Here is an 8433-nt window from a genome sequence, read left to right on the forward strand (position 1 = left end):
GATTGCTTGATGGGGCTGGGGAAAACCCAGCGGTCATGGTGCACATTGGTACTAATGACAAAGATAGAAGCAGGTGGAAGGTCCTTAAAAATGATTACATTTAACTAAGAGAGAAGCTGAAATCCAGGACCTCCAAGGTGGTGTTTTCAGAAATACTACCAGTGCCACGAGCGTCACTATAAAGATAGCAGTAAAGTATAGAAGCACGGTCTGATAGAGCGCTAAGGAGGCCACAGCATTAGATTAATTTTTTTAGGATTTGTTGTTTTCTATCAGCCACCGTGTGGCTGATAGAAAACAATAAATCCTAAAAAAATTAATCTAATACTGTGGCCTCCTTAGCGCTCTATCAGACCATGCTTCTATACTTTACTGCTGATTTTCCCCCCTGTAGGTTCACGGCAAGAGCTGCTTGATACGGAGGTCAGATTACCAGAGATGCCCAGTGATCTGTCATGTGACCAGCTCTTCAGGAATTTGCCTCCCTGGATGAACACTGTGGGCTAACAGGTTAGAAGATCTCTGACACCTCACTCCCGCCTTATACCGTGGTTGTGCGAGGGCTGCACAACCACATCAGGTGAGCAGTTTCTTTTTCTTCTCCTCACCGCTATCTCCCAGAACCTTCACATGCGCTCCCTTGTTTAATTTTTTATCCACTATAAAGATAGCGGGAGCTTGGGGAGATAAATATGTGGCTTAGAAATTGGTGCAGGAAGGAAGGTTTTGGGTTCATGGAGAACTGGGCCAACTTTTCTGTCGCCTACAGGTTCTACGTTAGGAATGGGCTGCACCTCAATGGGGAGGGTGCAGCTGTGCTGGGGCAGAAAATGGTCAGATGGATGGAGGAGCTTTTAAACTTGGATCTGGGGGGAGGGAGGGTAGTGAAGCAAATAAGGGGATAGATAGAGCAGATAGAGACAGTGGAGTATTAGGGGGGGCTGGGACATGCAAGGAATGTAGGGAGGCGTTAATAGGATTAAATGTCTACTGGCAAATGCAAGGAGTTTTGCAAACAAAATGAATGAATTGGAGACTCTTATCTCAACCATGGATTATGAAGTGGTGGGCATTACGGAAACCTGGCTTGATGAAAGCCATGACTGGGTGACAAACATAGAGGTTTATACTACATTCAGGAAGGACAGGAAAGACAAAAAAAGGTGGTGGGATGTGTATATTTATCAAATCAAATCTAAAACCTGTTTTGAATGATGACATTGTGGGGAACTGCAATTATGTAGAGTCAGTATGGGTAAATGTACATAGGGAGGGAAATAATGGAAAAATGCTAATTGGAGTTTGCTATAAACCTCCTAACATACCTGAACAGGTAGAGGGTGAAATGCTGCAACAAATTGAAAAGGCAGCTAATAATAATAATACTCTGGTTCTTATTATGGGGTATTTCAACTATCCAGACATTCAGTGGGACATAGAATCTTCTGGTTTTGCTAAAAGTTGTAAGTTCTTATCTACTATTCAAGACAATTTCCTCTCTCAGATGTTAGATGAACCAACGAGGGGAGATAATTTGCTAGATATGGTCCTGTCAAATAGACCAGATACAATTTCAGATCTACAGGTCCGGGAGCACTTGGGCAATAGCAATCATAATATGGTAAGCTTCAAAGTAATATTCAATAGAACATTTAAAAGGGGGAATGCTTAAACCTGGAATTTTAGGAAAGCTGATTGCAACAAATTAAGGAAAGAGCTTAACCCCTTCACGACCTTGGATGGAAAGATCCGTCATGGTGCCCTGGTACTTAAAGACCCATGACGGATCTATCCGTCATGGCAAAATCGCGGCACCGGAGCCCCGGTGACTTCGATCGGTTTACACAAACTACAGATTCGGGAAGGAGGGGACCTGTGCCTGACCTCAGGAGGGGTGGTGCCTCCTCCCTGGACCTACGGAGGCTGTGATTGGCTGACGAACCCCGCTCAGCCAATCACAGCCATTGTAATGTTTCAACCATTGAAAGTGGCTGAAACATTGAAATCCAGCCATGGTCAGTGCAACTGTTGCACTGACCATTGGCTGGAGTTTAGTGACCTCAGCTGGATCACCTTCCCCCAGCTCCAGCAGCTCTGATTGGAGAGACCGGCCTTGTGATCGATCTCTCCAATCACCATGGACCTGTTGCCAGTGACCGCCCTCCTCAGCTTCACTTTTCGGTCCTGAGCACGCCAGTACAGTATATAGAGTACAATGGCAGGGTGACAAGCTCCGGTCCCATGCTGTTCTTTGACCGGAGCATGGGACCCGGAAGTTGCCGCGCTGCCATTGTACTGTATCAAACCGGTGAAAAGCCTCCCGATCCACCGCCGCCGCCCTCCTCGTTCTGCCACCGCTCTCCCCGATCTGCTGCCCGCATCCCCACCTCTCACCCTCGTGATCGGCTGTCGGCTCCCTCCCCCTCGTGATCGGCTGTCCGCCCCCTCCCCCTCGTGATCGGCTGTCCACACTTCCTCCCCCTCGTGATCGGCTGCCCGCCCTCTCACCTCTGTGATGTGCTGCCCGCTCCCCCCCTCACCCCCGTGATCGGTTGCCCGCCCCTCCCCCTCACTTCCGTGATGTGCTCCCCGCACCCCCCACCTGTCACCCCCGTGATCTGTGCTCCCTCACCTGTCACCCCCGTGATCTGTGCTCCCTCACCTGTCACCCCCGTGATGTGTGCTCCCTCACCTGTCACCCCCGTGATGTGTGCTCCCTCACCTGTCACCCCCGTGATGTTTGCTCCCTCACCTCTCACCCCCATGATCTGTGCTCTGCTCACATGTCACCCCCATGATCTGCTGCCCGCTCACCTGTCACCCCCGTGATCTGTGCTCCCTCTCCCACCTCTCACCCTCCCCGATCTGCTGCCTCCTTCATCTCCTGTGATCCTGCTGCCTAGATCCATTCTGTAAGGTAACTATCCGCAATCTCACCTCCCACTCCCCTTCCCCCCCATCCCCCCATCCTCCGCCGGTCCTACATCCACTGCGACCTCTCCCATCCACCGCCACCCTATCCCAGCCGCCACCGTCTCACATTCACAGATGCTCCCTTTATATGCCGCTGCCCCCCCATCTGCTGCCCCCCATCTGCCCCCCCATCTGCCGCTGTTCTGATCCATCCTGTAAGTATTGTTCGTGGCTCTTTTCTAACTATCCCCAATCGCATCTCCCACTCCCTCTCACCCCCTCCTCCCCCACCTGCTTGCCGCCAAGTGCTGATCAGCTACATGATTGGCTGATCAGGTACGTAATTGTTGCTGGAGTTTTTGCTTTTTTTGTGCACCCCAAATAAAAAAAAAAAGACAAAACTTGAACAATTAGGTACCTGATTAGCAATCGTCCTGCAGTCGTACTCGTCTTTGGAAAGGACTTTTTTCCATTCCACCAAGCTCCCCCCCTTTTTGCAGAACATCCGTGCGTGCACGCTGATTTTTTTTTATGCCATGGGGGTCTAGTTTCTAAAATGCGGTCACATGTGGGGGAGCTCCACTGTTTCGGCACCTCAGGGGCTCTCCAAACACAACATGGAATACGCTAATTATTCCAGAAAATTTTGTGTTTGAACAGTCAAATGACGTGCCTTGCATTCCAAGCCCTGTTGCGCCCCCAAACATTTGATTTCCACCACATATGAGGTATCTGTGTACTCAGGAGAAATTGTACCATCCATTTTATGGTGCAATTTTTCCTGATATCCTTGTGAAAAAAAAAAGTTACCTGGTTTAAGTAACAATTTTTTTTTATTTTCACGGCTCACCTTTATTAACTTTTGTGAAGCCCCCAGAGGTTCAAAAGTGTTCAATAAACATCTAGATAAATTCCATAAGGGGTCTAGTTTCCAAAATGGGGTCACATGTGGGGGAGCTCTACTGTTTCGGCACCTCAGGGGCTCTCCAAATGTAACATGGTGTGGATAACGATTCCAGCTAATTTTCTGTTCAAAAAGTCAAATGACGCTCCTTCCCTTCCGAGTCCTGCCGTGCACCCAAACAGTGGTTTTTCGCCACATATGAGGTATCTTCGTGCTCAGAAGATATTGCCCAACAAATTTTTGGGGTTCATTTAATCCTGCTACCCGTGTGAATATGCAATATTTGAGGCTAAATTAACATTTTTGTTGCAAAAAGTAAAATGTTCATTTTTTCCTTCCACATTGCTTTAGTTACTGTGAAGCACCTGAAGGGCTAATAACCTTCTTGAATGTGGTTTTGAGTAGCCTGAGGGGTGCCGTTTTTGTAATGTCACTTCTGGGTGTTTTTTGTCATGTAGACCTTTCAAAATCGCTTCAAATGTGATGTGGTCCCTAAAAAAAGTGGCGTTGTAAATTTTGTTGTAAAAATGAGAAATTGCTCATAAACTTTGAACCCCTATAACTTCCTTAAATTTTATTTTTTTTCCCCAAAATTGTTCTGATGTAAAGTAGACATGTGGGAAATGTTATTCATTAATTATTTTGTGTCATATGTCTGTTTTAGAGCACAAAAATTAAAAGTTTGAAAATTACAAAATTTTCAAAATTTTCGTGAAGTTTTCATTTTTTTTTCAAAGAAACGCAAAAAATATTGGCCTAAATTTACCACTAACATGAAGCCCAATATGTCACGAAAAAACATTCTCAGAATCACTGGGATTCGTTGAAGCGTTCCAGAGTTATAACCTCATAAATTGACATTGGTCAGAATTGCAAAAAGTGGCCTGGTCTTTAGGGTCAAAATAGGCTGGGGGCTGAAGGTGTTAAATGTGTAGATTGGGACAATGTCATGCTAACTGGGGATACCAAACATAAATGGGGTAAATTTAAGAATATACTCCTAGAGTCCTTTAAAAAAACTTATACCCTCTGGTAATAAAATGTCCAGGAATATAAATAAACCACTATGGATAAAAAAAAGACTGTACAAAGTATAATAAAACAAAAACAAAGGGCATTTTTAAATCTTGAATGCTAAGAATACAGAAATAGCCTTTCAGAAGTATAAAGATATCAATAGGAAATGTAAAAAAGAAATCAAGCAAACAAAATTAGCTACTGAAACAAAAATCGCCAAAGACATTAAAATAAATCCCAAAATCTTTTATAAATACATTAATGCCAAAAGGAAAACAAAGGATAGTATTGGCTCCTTAAAATACAATGACAAGTTAGTTATAGAGGACAAACAAAAGACTGAGATATTAAACAAACAGGCACTTCTCATCAGTGTTCACCAAGGTACTGACTGTACCAGGGATCATTCAACAAGTGAAAAATCAAAGTTCACCACCAGATATAATTAATTTACCATAAGAAGAAGTAAACCTGCGTCTGAGTAAATTAAACATTGACAAATCCCCCGGGCCAGATATCATTCATCCATGAATATCGAGGGAATTTAGCTCTGTAATCGACAGGCCACTATATCTCATCTTTTTAGACTCGCTTGTAACAGGGTTGGTGCCTCAGGATTGGATGATTGCTGATGTGGTTACGATATTTAAGAAAGGGAAGAGGGTGGATCCAGGCAACTACCATCCAGAAAGCCTGACATCAGTAGTATGCAAATTTTTTTAGGGCATTTTAAGGGATGACATGCAAAATATATTGCAGAAAATAATATATTAACTGACAGACAGCATGGATTCATGAAAGATAAGTCGTGTCTAACCAACCTGTTGGGTTCTATGGGTGGGTAAGTGCAAACCGGAAATTGGTAATGTAGCTGATGTAATTTATTTAGACTTTACAAAGGCATTTGATACTGTGTAACATAATAGCCTTCTACTAAAGCTCCAGAAGCAGGGACTAGGGGAAACTATATGCAACTGGCTAAGGAATTAAGGAATTGGCTAAAAGATAGCAAACAAAGAGTAGTCATAAAGGGTACATTATCTAAATGGGCTATAGTCAGCAGTGGGGTGCCGCAGGGATCTGTGCTAGGACCGATTCTTTTTAATCTCTTTATTAATGACCTTGTGGATTGGATTGATAGAAAAGTGACAGTCTTTGCTGATGACACCAAACTATGTAGGATGATAAAAACTGACCTTGATAGTACAATATTACAAAAAGATCTGGATAAAATGTCAGAATGGGCAGATACTTGGCAAATTAGATTTAATGTTGATAAATGTAAAGTAATGCACCTAGGACAGAGTAATCCTATAACTGCATATACATTAAATGGAAGAAAACTCAGGACTAAAGAACAGGGGAAGGACTTGGGTATTCTTATTAAAAATAAGCTGAGCAGCAGCACTCAATGCCAAGCAGCTGCTGCAAAAGCAAACAAGGTATTAGGGTGTATAAAAAGAGAGATTAGATCCCGTGATCCAAACGTATTGTTACCCCTCTATAAATCAGTTGTAAGACCACATCTAGAGTATGGGATATGGGATCTTAACTAGACTACTACAAGGAATGGAAGGCCTCCCATATGATGAGAGGTTGAAAAAGTTAGATGTATTTAGGTTAGAAAAAAGACGTTTCAGAGGAGATCTCATTTTTATGTATAAATACATGTGTGGTCAATATAAAGGACTGGCACATGACTTATTTCTTCCAAAGACAATACTAAGGACAAGGGGGCATACACTGCGAGTGGAAGAAACGAGATTCCGGCAGTGAAGAAGGAAAGGGTTCTTTACAGTTAGAGCAGTCAGACTGTGGACTGCCCCACTGCAAGAGGTAGTAATGGCAGACACTATAACAGCTTTTAAAAAAGGGCTGGATGATTTCCTCAGTGAACACAATATTGTTGGTTATAAATGACTTAGTGACAAAATGTAAAATTGGTGGAGGAAGGTTAAACTAAATGGACCTAGGTCTTTCTTCAACCTATGTAACTATGTAACTATTTAAAACTGGGGAAAGATTGAACCCAAAGTGTGTTAAAAAGTCAGTGAAAGGTGGTGGAGTAAGTGTCATGGTTTGGGGAATGTTTTCTGCAGCAGGAGTTGGACCTTTCATACAGCTATATGGCAGAGTGAATGCAAGTGTGTATCAGAAACTACTTCAGCAACACGTGGTTCCTTACTTGCATTCATCACTTAATCAGCAAGCAATTTTCATGCAGGACAATGACCCCAGTCACTAATAAAAACCGGTAAAGCAGTTCCTTGAAACAGAAAACAATGAAACAATGAAATGGCCAGCCCAGACACCAGATCTAAACCCAAGATAAAACTTCTGGAAAATCCTTGATGACACAGTTATCACAAAGAAACCCACAACAGTCAAAGAACCGTGGTACAGAGTGGAAGAAGAATGGACCAAAAACACACCAAAGCAGTGTGAGAGACTAGTAATGTCCTGTGGCCGCAGTTGTGTGAAGTCATTCAAAGCAAAGGCCTGTACACGTCCTACTCATTGGTGACTGTTGTTACCTTCAGAAACTTTACTTATAATCTTTCTCTCTGTTACAGTCATTGCTGTTCTCTAATTATGATCTCACATTTTGGGCACAATAAAGGTTTTATGTTGATAAATTTTGGATCTTTTGTAAAACACTGTTTAGTGACATGGTGTACACCTTACGAAAAACCTGACTGACCAATGTAGATTACATTGTTTGTGAAAAAAGAAAGTGATCATACATTGTTCTCTAATTTTCATCTCTAGAGTACTAACCAATGAATAACTTCAATCATTTTCTGTTGAGAAATGTAAAAGATGTGTGTTTTTGATCATTGTCATTAGAGATGAGCAAACCTTTCAAAGTTCGGTTCACCGAGCCTTACCAAATATACACATTTGCCTAACTTTTGGCCGAACCTTTCGAACCTCATTGGATTCAATAGGAGGCCAGACCTAAGGCAGAGAAAACACTTTTTAGGGGGATTGAAAAGCTTCCAAAACAGCAAAAATAGGTTTTACAGTGCAGCACCGACATAAGAGATATAGAGGTGGATGAGAGACATGTGTAAGGCTGGTGCTCCCATTCCCCTGCGAGTGTAGACAAGACATAACTAGGAGACCCATCTTTGAATCTTGAGCTTAAAAACCTTTCAGGCAGACAGCAGGACAGTGGCATCAATTGCCCCATCCCCCATTAACTCATAATGAGTTTGCACAGCAGGGAAGTATGGTCCATGCAACACAAAGGATGTGGGCTGGCATTTAAGTTTTTAAAAATATAGTGTGATTTACAGGCATATGACTCTTGTTCCCAGAACCCTGGCAATTCAGGCAAAAGACAATTTGAAGACCCATCTTGGAGTCTTCACATTCAATTCCTTTAAGGCAGTATCATCAGGAGGCAGAGGCTAATCTTGCTCCCAAAACCCCATCAATACAGACCCATCTTGGAGTCTTGAGATTAATAACCTTTCAGGTATACAGCAGGACAGTGGCATAAATTGACCCACCTCCCCAATTTCCCTATAATATGTTTGCACAGCAGGGAAGTATGGTCCATGCAACACACAGGATGTGGCCTTGGAGTCTCACAT

Source organism: Anomaloglossus baeobatrachus, chromosome 4 (assembly GCF_048569485.1).
Source record: "Anomaloglossus baeobatrachus isolate aAnoBae1 chromosome 4, aAnoBae1.hap1, whole genome shotgun sequence".
Classification (NCBI taxonomy): domain Eukaryota; kingdom Metazoa; phylum Chordata; class Amphibia; order Anura; family Aromobatidae; genus Anomaloglossus; species Anomaloglossus baeobatrachus.